We start from the raw sequence: 12,876 nt of genomic DNA, 5'->3' as shown, positions 1-12,876 counted from the left end.
AATGCTTGTCGGTATGTCTTGTTTAAAGTGATGAAAAAGTGTTTCCGCCCGGGATCGAACCGGGGACCATCTGCGTGTTAGGCAGACGTGATAACCGCTACACCACGGAAACTACTGCTTTCGTTCTTGCTTCTCAGAGAACTTGTAGCAAGGTTGCCATCGTAACTTAAAAATTCAGTAAATGCGGCACTTGCATGACGAAGGTACATGTAGCAGATCCACACACGACGTGGCTCACTCGAGTAGTATGCGACATAGGCAGGAAAATACTGATCCCGCCCGGGATCGAACCGGGGACCTTCTGCGTGTGAAGCAGACGTGATAACCGCTACACTACGGAAACGACGGATACGCTCTGTCCATCCTTGTACACTCGAAGACGCCTCAGCCTTTCTCCCGTCCGCGCATGCACACACCATAGTTCATTTGACAGCCTGAAACGCATTGTAGCCGAGGGCTCAACAAGTATTCGGGGTGCTCGAGAGGGTGTATGTCGTAGCATCCCCAACGAGATAGCGGCGTTTCGCGCAGTCGTTATTGCAAGTCACATCAGCAAAAACAATCACCTCCTTAGCAGCAGGCAGTGCGCACCCGGCGGCAGCTCTACATGAAGATGCCAATAGCCCTGGAAGGCCGCCGACCGCGGGCCACGGCACCTCCGAGAACGGTGCTGCCCGTGACCCACGGTGTCGCCACACAGTCTGTCGAAGAACAGCACTGCCGGCAGAAAGCACCTTCCCCATCCCGCCAGCCGCACCAGATTCAAAGAGCACCCTGGACGACTTCGAGGGATGCAGTTTACTGAAATAATTGGCGTTCACGCTGTCACAGGGCTCGTTGGTCTAGGGGTATGATTCCTGCTTAGGGTGCAGGAGGTCCCGGGTTCAAATCCCGGACGAGCCCTAGCGTTTTGTGCAAACTGGTCGCACGTAGGTGGCTGAGTCAGCGCAAAAAGCTGCCCGTCAGTGTAAAGTGAATTTCATACTTGGTGTAAAGAAATGACCGTCTGGTCCGACGTATGAAGGTGATTGCCAAGCTTTAGGTACAGAACGTGGCAAATGCTTGTCGGTATGTCTTGTTTAAAGTGATGAAAAAGTGTTTCCGCCCGGGATCGAACCGGGGACCATCTGCGTGTTAGGCAGACGTGATAACCGCTACACCACGGAAACTACTGCTTTCGTTCTTGCTTCTCAGAGAACTTGTAGCAAGGTTGCCATCGTAACTTAAAAATTCAGTAAATGCGGCACTTGCATGACGAAGGTACATGTAGCAGATCCACACACGACGTGGCTCACTCGAGTAGTATGCGACATAGGCAGGAAAATACTGATCCCGCCCGGGATCGAACCGGGGACCTTCTGCGTGTGAAGCAGACGTGATAACCGCTACACTACGGAAACGACGGATACGCTCTGTCCATCCTTGTACACTCGAAGACGCCTCAGCCTTTCTCCCGTCCGCGCATGCACACACCATAGTTCATTTGACAGCCTGAAACCCATCGTAGCCGAGGGCTCAACAAGTATTCGGGGTGCTCGAGAGGGTGTATGTCGTAGCATCCCCAACGAGATAGCTGCGTTTCGCGCAGTCGTTATTGCAAGTCACATCAGCAAAAACAATCACCTCCTTAGCAGCAGGCAGTGCGCACCCGGCGGCAGCTCTACATGAAGATGCCAATAGCCCTGGAAGGCCGCCGACCGCGGGCCACGGCACCTCCGAGAACGGTGCTGCCCGTGACCCACGGTGTCGCCACACAGTCTGTCGAAGAACAGCACTGCCGGCAGAAAGCACCTTCCCCATCCCGCCAGCCGCACCAGATTCAAAGAGCACCCTGGACGACTTCGAGGGATGCAGTTTGCTGAAATAATTGGCGTTCACGCTGTCACAGGGCTCGTTGGTCTAGGGTATGATTCCTGCTTAGGGTGCAGGAGGTCCCGGGTTCAAATCCCGGACGAGCCCTAGCGTTTTGTGCAAACTGGTCGCACGTAGGTGGCTGAGTCAGCGCAAAAAGCTGCCCGTCAGTGTAAAGTGAATTTCATACTTGGTGTAAAGAAATGACCGTCTGGTCCGACGTATGAAGGTGATTGCCAAGCTTTAGGTACAGAACGTGGCAAATGCTTGTCGGTATGTCTTGTTTAAAGTGATGAAAAAGTGTTTCCGCCCGGGATCGAACCGGGGACCATCTGCGTGTTAGGCAGACGTGATAACCGCTACACCACGGAAACTACTGCTTTCGTTCTTGCTTCTCAGAGAACTTGTAGCAAGGTTGCCATCGTAACTTAAAAATTCAGTAAATGCGGCACTTGCATGACGAAGGTACATGTAGCAGATCCACACACGACGTGGCTCACTCGAGTAGTATGCGACATAGGCAGGAAAATACTGATCCCGCCCGGGATCGAACCGGGGACCTTCTGCGTGTGAAGCAGACGTGATAACCGCTACACTACGGAAACGACGGATACGCTCTGTCCATCCTTGTACACTCGAAGACGCCTCAGCCTTTCTCCCGTCCGCGCATGCACACACCATAGTTCATTTGACAGCCTGAAACCCATCGTAGCCGAGGGCTCAACAAGTATTCGGGGTGCTCGAGAGGGTGTATGTCGTAGCATCCCCAACGAGATAGCTGCGTTTCGCGCAGTCGTTATTGCAAGTCACATCAGCAAAAACAATCACCTCCTTAGCAGCAGGCAGTGCGCACCCGGCGGCAGCTCTACATGAAGATGCCAATAGCCCTGGAAGGCCGCCGACCGCGGGCCACGGCACCTCCGAGAACGGTGCTGCCCGTGACCCACGGTGTCGCCACACAGTCTGTCGAAGAACAGCACTGCCGGCAGAAAGCACCTTCCCCATCCCGCCAGCCGCACCAGATTCAAAGAGCACCCTGGACGACTTCGAGGGATGCAGTTTGCTGAAATAATTGGCGTTCACGCTGTCACAGGGCTCGTTGGTCTAGGGGTATGATTCCTGCTTAGGGTGCAGGAGGTCCCGGGTTCAAATCCCGGACGAGCCCTAGCGTTTTGTGCAAACTGGTCGCACGTAGGTGGCTGAGTCAGCGCAAAAAGCTGCCCGTCAGTGTAAAGTGAATTTCATACTTGGTGTAAAGAAATGACCGTCTGGTCCGACGTATGAAGGTGATTGCCAAGCTTTAGGTACAGAACGTGGCAAATGCTTGTCGGTATGTCTTGTTTAAAGTGATGAAAAAGTGTTTCCGCCCGGGATCGAACCGGGGACCAACTGCGTGTTAGGCAGACGTGATAACCGCTACACCACGGAAACTACTGCTTTCGTTCTTGCTTCTCAGAGAACTTGTAGCAAGGTTGCCATCGTAACTTAAAAATTCAGTAAATGCGGCACTTGCATGACGAAGGTACATGTAGCAGATCCACACACGACGTGGCTCACTCGAGTAGTATGCGACATAGGCAGGAAAATACTGATCCCGCCCGGGATCGAACCGGGGACCTTCTGCGTGTGAAGCAGACGTGATAACCGCTACACTACGGAAACGACGGATACGCTCTGTCCATCCTTGTACACTCGAAGACGCCTCAGCCTTTCTCCCGTCCGCGCATGCACACACCATAGTTCATTTGACAGCCTGAAACCCATCGTAGCCGAGGGCTCAACAAGTATTCGGGGTGCTCGAGAGGGTGTATGTCGTAGCATCCCCAACGAGATAGCTGCGTTTCGCGCAGTCGTTATTGCAAGTCACATCAGCAAAAACAATCACCTCCTTAGCAGCAGGCAGTGCGCACCCGGCGGCAGCTCTACATGAAGATGCCAATAGCCCTGGAAGGCCGCCGACCGCGGGCCACGGCACCTCCGAGAACGGTGCTGCCCGTGACCCACGGTGTCGCCACACAGTCTGTCGAAGAACAGCACTGCCGGCAGAAAGCACCTTCCCCATCCCGCCAGCCGCACCAGATTCAAAGAGCACCCTGGACGACTTCGAGGGATGCAGTTTGCTGAAATAATTGGCGTTCACGCTATCACAGGGCTCGTTGGCCTAGGGGTATGATTCCTGCTTAGGGTGCAGGAGGTCCCGGGTTCAAATCCCGGACGAGCCCTAGCGTTTTGTGCAAACTGGTCGCACGTAGGTGGCTGAGTCAGCGCAAAAAGCTGCCCGTCAGTGTAAAGTGAATTTCATACTTGGTGTAAAGAAATGACCGTCTGGTCCGACGTATGAAGGTGATTGCCAAGCTTTTGGTACAGAACGTGGAAAATGCTTGTCGGTATGTCTTGTTTAAAGTGATGAAAAAGTGTTTCCGCCCGGGATCGAACCGGGGACCTTCTGCGTGTTAGGCAGACGTGATAACCGCTACACCACGGAAACTACTGCTTTCGTTCTTGCTTCTCAGAGAACTTGTAGCAAGGTTGCCATCGTAACTTAAAAATTCAGTAAATGCGGCACTTGCATGACGAAGGTACATGTAGCAGATCCACACACGACGTGGCTCACTCGAGTAGTATGCGACATAGGCAGGAAAATACTGTTCCCGCCCGGGATCGAACCGGGGACCTTCTGCGTGTGAAGCAGACGTGATAACCGCTACACTACGGAAACGACGGATACGCTCTGTCCATCCTTGTACACTCGAAGACGCCTCAGCCTTTCTCCCGTCCGCGCATGCACACACCATAGTTCATTTGACAGCCTGAAACGCATTGTAGCCGAGGGCTCAACAAGTATTCGGGGTGCTCGAGAGGGTGTATGTCGTAGCATCCCCAACGAGATAGCGGCGTTTCGCGCAGTCGTTATTGCAAGTCACATCAGCAAAAACAATCACCTCCTTAGCAGCAGGCAGTGCGCACCCGGCGGCAGCTCTACATGAAGATGCCAATAGCCCTGGAAGGCCGCCGACCGCGGGCCACGGCACCTCCGAGAACGGTGCTGCCCGTGACCCACGGTGTCGCCACACAGTCTGTCGAAGAACAGCACTGCCGGCAGAAAGCACCTTCCCCATCCCGCCAGCCGCACCAGATTCAAAGAGCACCCTGGACGACTTCGAGGGATGCAGTTTGCTGAAATAATTGGCGTTCACGCTGTCACAGGGCTCGTTGGTCTAGGGTATGATTCCTGCTTAGGGTGCAGGAGGTCCCGGGTTCAAATCCCGGACGAGCCCTAGCGTTTTGTGCAAACTGGTCGCACGTAGGTGGCTGAGTCAGCGCAAAAAGCTGCCCGTCAGTGTAAAGTGAATTTCATACTTGGTGTAAAGAAATGACCGTCTGGTCCGACGTATGAAGGTGATTGCCAAGCTTTAGGTACAGAACGTGGCAAATGCTTGTCGGTATGTCTTGTTTAAAGTGATGAAAAAGTGTTTCCGCCCGGGATCGAACCGGGGACCATCTGCGTGTTAGGCAGACGTGATAACCGCTACACCACGGAAACTACTGCTTTCGTTCTTGCTTCTCAGAGAACTTGTAGCAAGGTTGCCATCGTAACTTAAAAATTCAGTAAATGCGGCACTTGCATGACGAAGGTACATGTAGCAGATCCACACACGACGTGGCTCACTCGAGTAGTATGCGACATAGGCAGGAAAATACTGATCCCGCCCGGGGACCTTCTGCGTGTGAAGCAGACGTGATAACCGCTACACTACGGAAACGACGGATACGCTCTGTCCATCCTTGTACACTCGAAGACGCCTCAGCCTTTCTCCCGTCCGCGCATGCACACACCATAGTTCATTTGACAGCCTGAAACCCATCGTAGCCGAGGGCTCAACAAGTATTCGGGGTGCTCGAGAGGGTGTATGTCGTAGCATCCCCAACGAGATAGCTGCGTTTCGCGCAGTCGTTATTGCAAGTCACATCAGCAAAAACAATCACCTCCTTAGCAGCAGGCAGTGCGCACCCGGCGGCAGCTCTACATGAAGATGCCAATAGCCCTGGAAGGCCGCCGACCGCGGGCCACGGCACCTCCGAGAACGGTGCTGCCCGTGACCCACGGTGTCGCCACACAGTCTGTCGAAGAACAGCACTGCCGGCAGAAAGCACCTTCCCCATCCCGCCAGCCGCACCAGATTCAAAGAGCACCCTGGACGACTTCGAGGGATGCAGTTTGCTGAAATAATTGGCGTTCACGCTGTCACAGGGCTCGTTGGTCTAGGGGTATGATTCCTGCTTAGGGTGCAGGAGGTCCCGGGTTCAAACCCCGGACGAGCCCTAGCGTTTTGTGCAAACTGGTCGCACGTAGGTGGCTGAGTCAGCGCAAAAAGCTGCCCGTCAGTGTAAAGTGAATTTCATACTTGGTGTAAAGAAATGACCGTCTGGTCCGACGTATGAAGGTGATTGCCAAGCTTTAGGTACAGAACGTGGCAAATGCTTGTCGGTATGTCTTGTTTAAAGTGATGAAAAAGTGTTTCCGCCCGGGATCGAACCGGGGACCATCTGCGTGTTAGGCAGACGTGATAACCGCTACACCACGGAAACTACTGCTTTCGTTCTTGCTTCTCAGAGAACTTGTAGCAAGGTTGCCATCGTAACTTAAAAATTCAGTAAATGCGGCACTTGCATGACGAAGGTACATGTAGCAGATCCACACACGACGTGGCTCACTCGAGTAGTATGCGACATAGGCAGGAAAATACTGTTCCCGCCCGTGATCGAACCGGGGACCTTCTGCGTGTGAAGCAGACGTGATAACCGCTACACTACGGAAACGACGGATACGCTCTGTCCATCCTTGTACACTCGAAGACGCCTCAGCCTTTCTCCCGTCCGCGCATGCACACACCATAGTTCATTTGACAGCCTGAAACCCATCGTAGCCGAGGGCTCAACAAGTATTCGGGGTGCTCGAGAGGGTGTATGTCGTAGCATCCCCAACGAGATAGCTGCGTTTCGCGCAGTCGTTATTGCAAGTCACATCAGCAAAAACAATCACCTCCTTAGCAGCAGGCAGTGCGCACCCGGCGGCAGCTCTACATGAAGATGCCAATAGCCCTGGAAGGCCGCCGACCGCGGGCCACGGCACCTCCGAGAACGGTGCTGCCCGTGACCCACGGTGTCGCCACACAGTCTGTCGAAGAACAGCACTGCCGGCAGAAAGCACCTTCCCCATCCCGCCAGCCGCACCAGATTCAAAGAGCACCCTGGACGACTTCGAGGGATGCAGTTTGCTGAAATAATTGGCGTTCACGCTGTCACAGGGCTCGTTGGTCTAGGGGTATGATTCCTGCTTAGGGTGCAGGAGGTCCCGGGTTCAAATCCCGGACGAGCCCTAGCGTTTTGTGCAAACTGGTCGCACGTAGGTGGCTGAGTCAGCGCAAAATGCTGCCCGTCAGTGTAAAGTGAATTTCATACTTGGTGTAAAGAAATGACCGTCTGGTCCGACGTATGAAGGTGATTGCCAAGCTTTAGGTACAGAACGTGGCAAATGCTTGTCGGTATGTCTTGTTTAAAGTGATGAAAAAGTGTTTCCGCCCGGGATCGAACCGGGGACCATCTGCGTGTTAGGCAGACGTGATAACCGCTACACCACGGAAACTACTGCTTTCGTTCTTGCTTCTCAGAGAACTTGTAGCAAGGTTGCCATCGTAACTTAAAAATTCAGTAAATGCGGCACTTGCATGACGAAGGTACATGTAGCAGATCCACACACGACGTGGCTCACTCGAGTAGTATGCGACATAGGCAGGAAAATACTGATCCCGCCCGGGATCGAACCGGGGACCTTCTGCGTGTGAAGCAGACGTGATAACCGCTACACTACGGAAACGACGGATACGCTCTGTCCATCCTTGTACACTCGAAGACGCCTCAGCCTTTCTCCCGTCCGCGCATGCACACACCATAGTTCATTTGACAGCCTGAAACCCATCGTAGCCGAGGGCTCAACAAGTATTCGGGGTGCTCGAGAGGGTGTATGTCGTAGCATCCCCAACGAGATAGCGGCGTTTCGCGCAGTCGTTATTGCAAGTCACATCAGCAAAAACAATCACCTCCTTAGCAGCAGGCAGTGCGCACCCGGCGGCAGCTCTACATGAAGATGCCAATAGCCCTGGAAGGCCGCCGACCGCGGGCCACGGCACCTCCGAGAACGGTGCTGCCCGTGACCCACGGTGTCGCCACACAGTCTGTCGAAGAACAGCACTGCCGGCAGAAAGCACCTTCCCCATCCCGCCAGCCGCACCAGATTCAAAGAGCACCCTGGACGACTTCGAGGGATGCAGTTTGCTGAAATAATTGGCGTTCACGCTGTCACAGGGCTCGTTGGTCTAGGGGTATCAGTTCCGCTTTAGACGCCGTGCAGTGTGGACGTGCCTAGTCTTCCGCTCCGCCGTAGCGTTACGTATAGTGGACTATCGTTTTTGTTTCCGTGTTGTGTTGCAACTTCTGTGAGTGTTTCTCCGTCGTTGTTTCGTACCTTGTGTTACTTTCTGTCCTTATTTCAGTGTTTTTTGTGTAGCGGTTTCGACCGCATATTTTGAAAATGTCGTCCCAGGTTATTCCTCGTCAGGCTACAGTTAGTTTTGCTTTTGACAAGTCAACCCGCCATGTGCAACCTAGTTCTCTTGAGATTCATGATTGGTTGGTAGATACCTTTGGTGTTCATTCGGATCAGGTGCACACTGCTTATTTTGATACCGAACTGTATGTTTTCTTTGTTAAGTTTATGGACCCACTTCAGGTTGATAAAATTCTTTCTAAATACGGTCATCAAGTTCTCTTTCGGCATCGGGATGATTCTGTAAGTACCGTGCTGCTTTCCAATGCTTCCATTACGTACACCAGTGTTCGTGTTTACAACCTTCCACCGGAGGTGGATAATGTCTATCTTAAGGAGGGTCTACAGAAGTATGGTGATATAAAGAGCATTCGCCTTGAACGCTGGTCAAGCCAACATCGCCTGCAATGTTACAGTGGTATTCGTTCAGTCGAAATGCACGTTAAGCAGAATATTCCATCTCACCTGCAGATCGGTGGATATCGTGTCCATGTAACATATAGTGGTCAGGTTGGCACCTGTTTTTTGTGCAATGAAAGTGGTCACGTGCGTACCGACTGTCCGCGGAGAGTTTTTGTTTTAAAAAATTCTCTCGAACAGCGTCGCAAGTTAACGGTCGCTGACCTCGTTGCAGGTGGTTCTGCTCTTGGTGTAGCACAGTCCAGTGGTAGTAGCGCCCCGCCACAGGTTTTGCGCAACCCTGACACAGAATTTCCTCCTTTGCGTGCTAAATCTGATGTTGTTCCGTCTGTCCCTCAGGTGGGTGTGCCACTTTTGAATAATAAGAGGCGTCGCCCACACGATGGAAATAGTACGGATGAGGATCTCCCTGAGATGCCCCAGTCCGAGCGACCGGCATCCTCCGAGCCACTGTGTACTGTAGCTGCTCCCTGCCCTCCTGAGGTAGCGGTTCCGGTAGCGGCTGCTGGCGCCCCTCCGGCCTCCGACGCAGCTTCTCTCGAGTCGGGTCGTCGGTCGGGCCTGTTGGCGCCGTCTTCCGAACCGACTTCGATGTCACAACAAGTGGAGCCGCGACACCTTCCTGCTTCGCTGCCCCATACCTCTGCCAGCGGAGCTGCTCCGCTTCCTTCCAACTCTGCTGCCTCGGACCTTCCTGCTCACGTTTCGCCTCCGTGCAGTCCATGTTTGCCGGAAGCTAGTGCAGGTGTTGACCATTCTGTTTTGTCGGATGTTTCCCCCGCGACCCCGGATCCCGCATGTGGACCGGCGCGGGTGGTGTCGGATACAGAACTTGACCCTCCTACGTCACCGGCGGCTGAAGCTTCCTTGCCCGTCAGCCGACGCAAGTTACGCGTTCAGCCGAACGTTAATGCTGTTCGTAAAAAACCGAAGCGTAAGGGATCCGCGGAACGGGGTACCAGTCCCCCTCCCTCGGATGCCTCCGTCTCCCCTGCTATGGACTGTGACGTTGGTGCGTCGGTGTAGGTGATTTCCTTTCTCGCTTTTCTCTCTATGGTTCAAGCATACACCTTTCTTACCTTAAATCTTAACCGTATTGAGTCCGACGTTCGCATTGCCTCTTTGCGGCAGTTTATTTACGACGCCTGTGCGGACGTAGTGTTCTTGCAGGAAGTGTTGTTTTCTGATCTCTCTCTACCTGGATTTCAAACTGTTTTTAATGTCGCGCCGGAATATTCAACAGGAACTGCTCTTTTCTTTCGAGAGGGCATTCCTATTACTGACATTGAATTCCTTGACTCTGGCCGTGGGATTGGTTGTCGTCTTTTTGATCTCCGCCTCGTTGTTTTGTATGCCCCCTCTGGTTCGGGTCACACTGTGGCTCGCTCGCGCTTTTATAAAGAAGAGCTTATTTATCTTTTGCGCCAGAGTCCTCGGAGTCTCCTGCTCGGAGGCGATTTTAATTGTGTTTTACGCCCTGAAGACCAGTCCCCCAATTTTAATTATTGCCGTGATTTACATGACTTAGTTCGTACGATGCATCTGCGTGATGTTTGGGAACACAAATATCCAACCCTGGTGAAATATACGTTTTTTACCGCGTCCTCATGCAGTAGACTCGACAGATTCTATTTATCTGATTTTTTATGTGATAAAATTCTTTCTGTCGATGTTATTCCTACTAGTTTTTCTGACCATTGTGCTTTTACTGCAACTGTAAATCTTAGTCACCAACCTGCAAAACTTTATCGTTCCCAGTGGATGTTAAATGTTTCCCACCTTGCCGACAGTGCTATAGATGATGTTATAAGTGCCGTGTGGGAGCGATGTCTTCGCTCTGTTCCGCATTACCCCTCCTTGCTGGTTTGGTGGACTGCGTTTGCCAAGCCCAAGATTCGTCAGACTTTGATTTTTTACTGTGCTGCAAGGGCGCGTGATTTTAAGAACACGTATGAATATTACTACTCTGTCCTGCGTGAACTATATGACGCGGCGGGTACCTCTCCTCTGCGGATCCATGATGTTCGTCGTATTAAAGCCAAGCTCTTGAGCCTTAAACGACGACAGATGGATGGTCTGCGAGTTAAGTCGAAACCTCACTCTCTTGTTGAAGGTGAACTGACATCCTTGTACCACCTGCTAAGGCATCAGACTCGTCGTCGTCGCTCCTTCATCTCTTCTCTTACGGTGGATGATGGGCGACAGCTTATTGCACAGGAGGAAATGGTTCGTGCTCTTCACCAATATTACACTAGTCTATATTCTGCCGATGATTCTGGTGAGTCTCTTTCGGAAGATGTCTTTGGGGATCTAACTGCGACGATCGCGCCTGACGCGAACGGCGAATTTCTCCGGGAGTTCCAGGTAGATGAGGTTTTCGATTTTATTGCTCGCTCTCCGTCCAGTAAATCGCCGGGTCCAGACGGCCTGCCTAAAGAATTTTATCTCCGTTTTTGGCCTCTTTTGGGTGGCATTTTTACGCAGATTTTAAATGAGATTGTCAGGGGGATGGATGTGCCTGCCGATTTTAAAGTAGGGAAAATTGTTTTAATTCCGAAGTCTTCTGGTCGTTTATCTGCTGCCAATCTTCGTCCGCTCACATTGCTGAATTTTGACTACAAGACAGCTGCTAGAGCGCTCAATAGCCGGTTGTCCTCTCTGCTTCGGGGTGTGATTGGTGCACATCAATGTTGTTTTCATGATAGATCTATTCTGACACCAGTAGCCGAATATCGGGATGTTGTCTCAGTTGCGGCGGTTACAAACGTACATTGTGCCTTTGCCTTCCTTGATTTTCATAAGGCTTTTGATCACGTCAGTCATGTGTTTTTAGATCGTGTTTTAGGTACAATAGGTTTTAACGCTTCATCACGTGGTGTTCTTGGCAATTTGTATAGGGGAATAACAGCTCGGGTGTCAGTCAATGGGCAGCTGACGCCGCCCATTGCTATCCGCCGCGGAGTGCCTCAGGGTAGTCCGCTCTCTATGTCTTTATTCGTATTGTCCCTGGAACCGCTGCTTCGGACTATTGCTCTCAAGCTTCAGGGTATGTCCCTCTCTGGTGGGAAGCTCTCGGTTAAGGCATATGCGGATGATGTCGTTGTTCTCCTCCGTCAACGTGATGATATCCCGTTGTTGAAAGGGGCAGTTGATGCATACTGTCGTGTCTCTGGAGCGCGTCTCAATCAGGGTAAATGTAAGTTCCTTGATATTCGAGGATTTCGCGATGCTGACGTCCCTTGGGCCACTGTTGTCGATCGCCATACGTCCTTGGGGATTATCATTGATCGGTGTCCTCTAAAAATGGCGGCTCTCAATTGGAAATCGGTCACCGAGAAGATACAGGGGGCTCTGATGGTCCATGAGCAGCGCTCTGCTACCATTTTGCAAAAAGTCAGAATTTTAGACACCTACGTTCTATGTAAAGCTTATTATGTTGCTCAGCTGTTCCCACTTCCCATGATGGTGGCGAAAAGGTTGCGCCAATTGTCTAGCAGGTTTATATGGAAGGGCCATCTATTCAAGTTACGTTACGAGGTAATGACGAAACCGCGTATCTCCGGAGGCTTGGGCCTCTCTGACATTACTCGCAAGGCGTCTGCTTTGTACGTCCGCCGAACGACTCTTATTGTTACGCAAGAAGTGACTTCAATTACATCCAGGCTTTTTACTGTTGTGCGTCCGGCGAGCCTTGCTCCACCTGTCGATGTCGGACGCCTAAATTTTAAGTTGAAACACATTCGGGAATTTTACATTGCGGTGAGTTATCTCGGTGACGTCTTCTTGCGGCGACCGGTGCCAACGACCAAGGGCTTGATTGCCCGCTGGGAGGGGCTGGCCGGTCCCAATCCAATAGAACTGGCGTCTCCATCTGTGTCCTGGAGGAACGTCTGGAAGAATGTTAGTCTGCCGATCCACTCTATGGCCGTGGCGTCCACGTGGTATAGGGTAATAAATAATTTGGTTCCCACCAATGTACGACTGCACCGTATTGGTCT

General features: G+C 52.2%; 22 non-coding genes across 22 annotated transcripts; 7 read left to right on the top strand and 15 right to left on the bottom strand.

The window, feature by feature from the left end:
- Positions 1-39: 39 nt before the first annotated feature.
- On the bottom strand, positions 40-112 carry Trnav-aac. Its single transcript has one exon. It is a non-coding gene; the product is annotated as a tRNA-Val (tRNA).
- A 158-nt stretch (positions 113-270) lies between these two features.
- Trnav-cac lies at positions 271-343 on the bottom strand. The gene has a single exon. It is a non-coding gene; the product is annotated as a tRNA-Val (tRNA).
- A 488-nt stretch (positions 344-831) lies between these two features.
- Trnap-agg lies at positions 832-903 on the top strand. Its single transcript has one exon. It is a non-coding gene; the product is annotated as a tRNA-Pro (tRNA).
- A 193-nt stretch (positions 904-1,096) lies between these two features.
- Positions 1,097-1,169, bottom strand: Trnav-aac. Its single transcript has one exon. It is a non-coding gene; the product is annotated as a tRNA-Val (tRNA).
- Positions 1,170-1,327: 158 nt separating this feature from the next.
- Positions 1,328-1,400, bottom strand: Trnav-cac. The gene has a single exon. It is a non-coding gene; the product is annotated as a tRNA-Val (tRNA).
- Positions 1,401-1,888: 488 nt separating this feature from the next.
- On the top strand, positions 1,889-1,959 carry Trnap-agg. The gene has a single exon. It is a non-coding gene; the product is annotated as a tRNA-Pro (tRNA).
- A 193-nt stretch (positions 1,960-2,152) lies between these two features.
- On the bottom strand, positions 2,153-2,225 carry Trnav-aac. The gene has a single exon. It is a non-coding gene; the product is annotated as a tRNA-Val (tRNA).
- A 158-nt stretch (positions 2,226-2,383) lies between these two features.
- Positions 2,384-2,456, bottom strand: Trnav-cac. The gene has a single exon. It is a non-coding gene; the product is annotated as a tRNA-Val (tRNA).
- A 488-nt stretch (positions 2,457-2,944) lies between these two features.
- On the top strand, positions 2,945-3,016 carry Trnap-agg. Its single transcript has one exon. It is a non-coding gene; the product is annotated as a tRNA-Pro (tRNA).
- Positions 3,017-3,209: 193 nt separating this feature from the next.
- Trnav-aac lies at positions 3,210-3,282 on the bottom strand. The gene has a single exon. It is a non-coding gene; the product is annotated as a tRNA-Val (tRNA).
- A 158-nt stretch (positions 3,283-3,440) lies between these two features.
- On the bottom strand, positions 3,441-3,513 carry Trnav-cac. The gene has a single exon. It is a non-coding gene; the product is annotated as a tRNA-Val (tRNA).
- Positions 3,514-4,001: 488 nt separating this feature from the next.
- Trnap-agg lies at positions 4,002-4,073 on the top strand. Its single transcript has one exon. It is a non-coding gene; the product is annotated as a tRNA-Pro (tRNA).
- Positions 4,074-4,266: 193 nt separating this feature from the next.
- On the bottom strand, positions 4,267-4,339 carry Trnav-aac. Its single transcript has one exon. It is a non-coding gene; the product is annotated as a tRNA-Val (tRNA).
- Positions 4,340-4,497: 158 nt separating this feature from the next.
- Trnav-cac lies at positions 4,498-4,570 on the bottom strand. Its single transcript has one exon. It is a non-coding gene; the product is annotated as a tRNA-Val (tRNA).
- A 488-nt stretch (positions 4,571-5,058) lies between these two features.
- On the top strand, positions 5,059-5,129 carry Trnap-agg. The gene has a single exon. It is a non-coding gene; the product is annotated as a tRNA-Pro (tRNA).
- Positions 5,130-5,322: 193 nt separating this feature from the next.
- On the bottom strand, positions 5,323-5,395 carry Trnav-aac. The gene has a single exon. It is a non-coding gene; the product is annotated as a tRNA-Val (tRNA).
- Positions 5,396-6,103: 708 nt separating this feature from the next.
- On the top strand, positions 6,104-6,175 carry Trnap-agg. Its single transcript has one exon. It is a non-coding gene; the product is annotated as a tRNA-Pro (tRNA).
- A 193-nt stretch (positions 6,176-6,368) lies between these two features.
- On the bottom strand, positions 6,369-6,441 carry Trnav-aac. The gene has a single exon. It is a non-coding gene; the product is annotated as a tRNA-Val (tRNA).
- A 158-nt stretch (positions 6,442-6,599) lies between these two features.
- On the bottom strand, positions 6,600-6,672 carry Trnav-cac. The gene has a single exon. It is a non-coding gene; the product is annotated as a tRNA-Val (tRNA).
- A 488-nt stretch (positions 6,673-7,160) lies between these two features.
- Positions 7,161-7,232, top strand: Trnap-agg. Its single transcript has one exon. It is a non-coding gene; the product is annotated as a tRNA-Pro (tRNA).
- A 193-nt stretch (positions 7,233-7,425) lies between these two features.
- Positions 7,426-7,498, bottom strand: Trnav-aac. Its single transcript has one exon. It is a non-coding gene; the product is annotated as a tRNA-Val (tRNA).
- Positions 7,499-7,656: 158 nt separating this feature from the next.
- Trnav-cac lies at positions 7,657-7,729 on the bottom strand. Its single transcript has one exon. It is a non-coding gene; the product is annotated as a tRNA-Val (tRNA).
- Between the last annotated feature and the right edge of the window lie 5,147 nt (positions 7,730-12,876).

The sequence above is a fragment of the Schistocerca piceifrons genome, unplaced genomic scaffold, assembly GCF_021461385.2.
Source record: "Schistocerca piceifrons isolate TAMUIC-IGC-003096 unplaced genomic scaffold, iqSchPice1.1 HiC_scaffold_538, whole genome shotgun sequence".
Taxonomy (NCBI): Eukaryota; Metazoa; Arthropoda; class Insecta; order Orthoptera; family Acrididae; genus Schistocerca; species Schistocerca piceifrons.
Note: the sequence above shows the minus strand (reverse complement) of the source record. Positions and strands in the feature narration are given on the sequence as shown.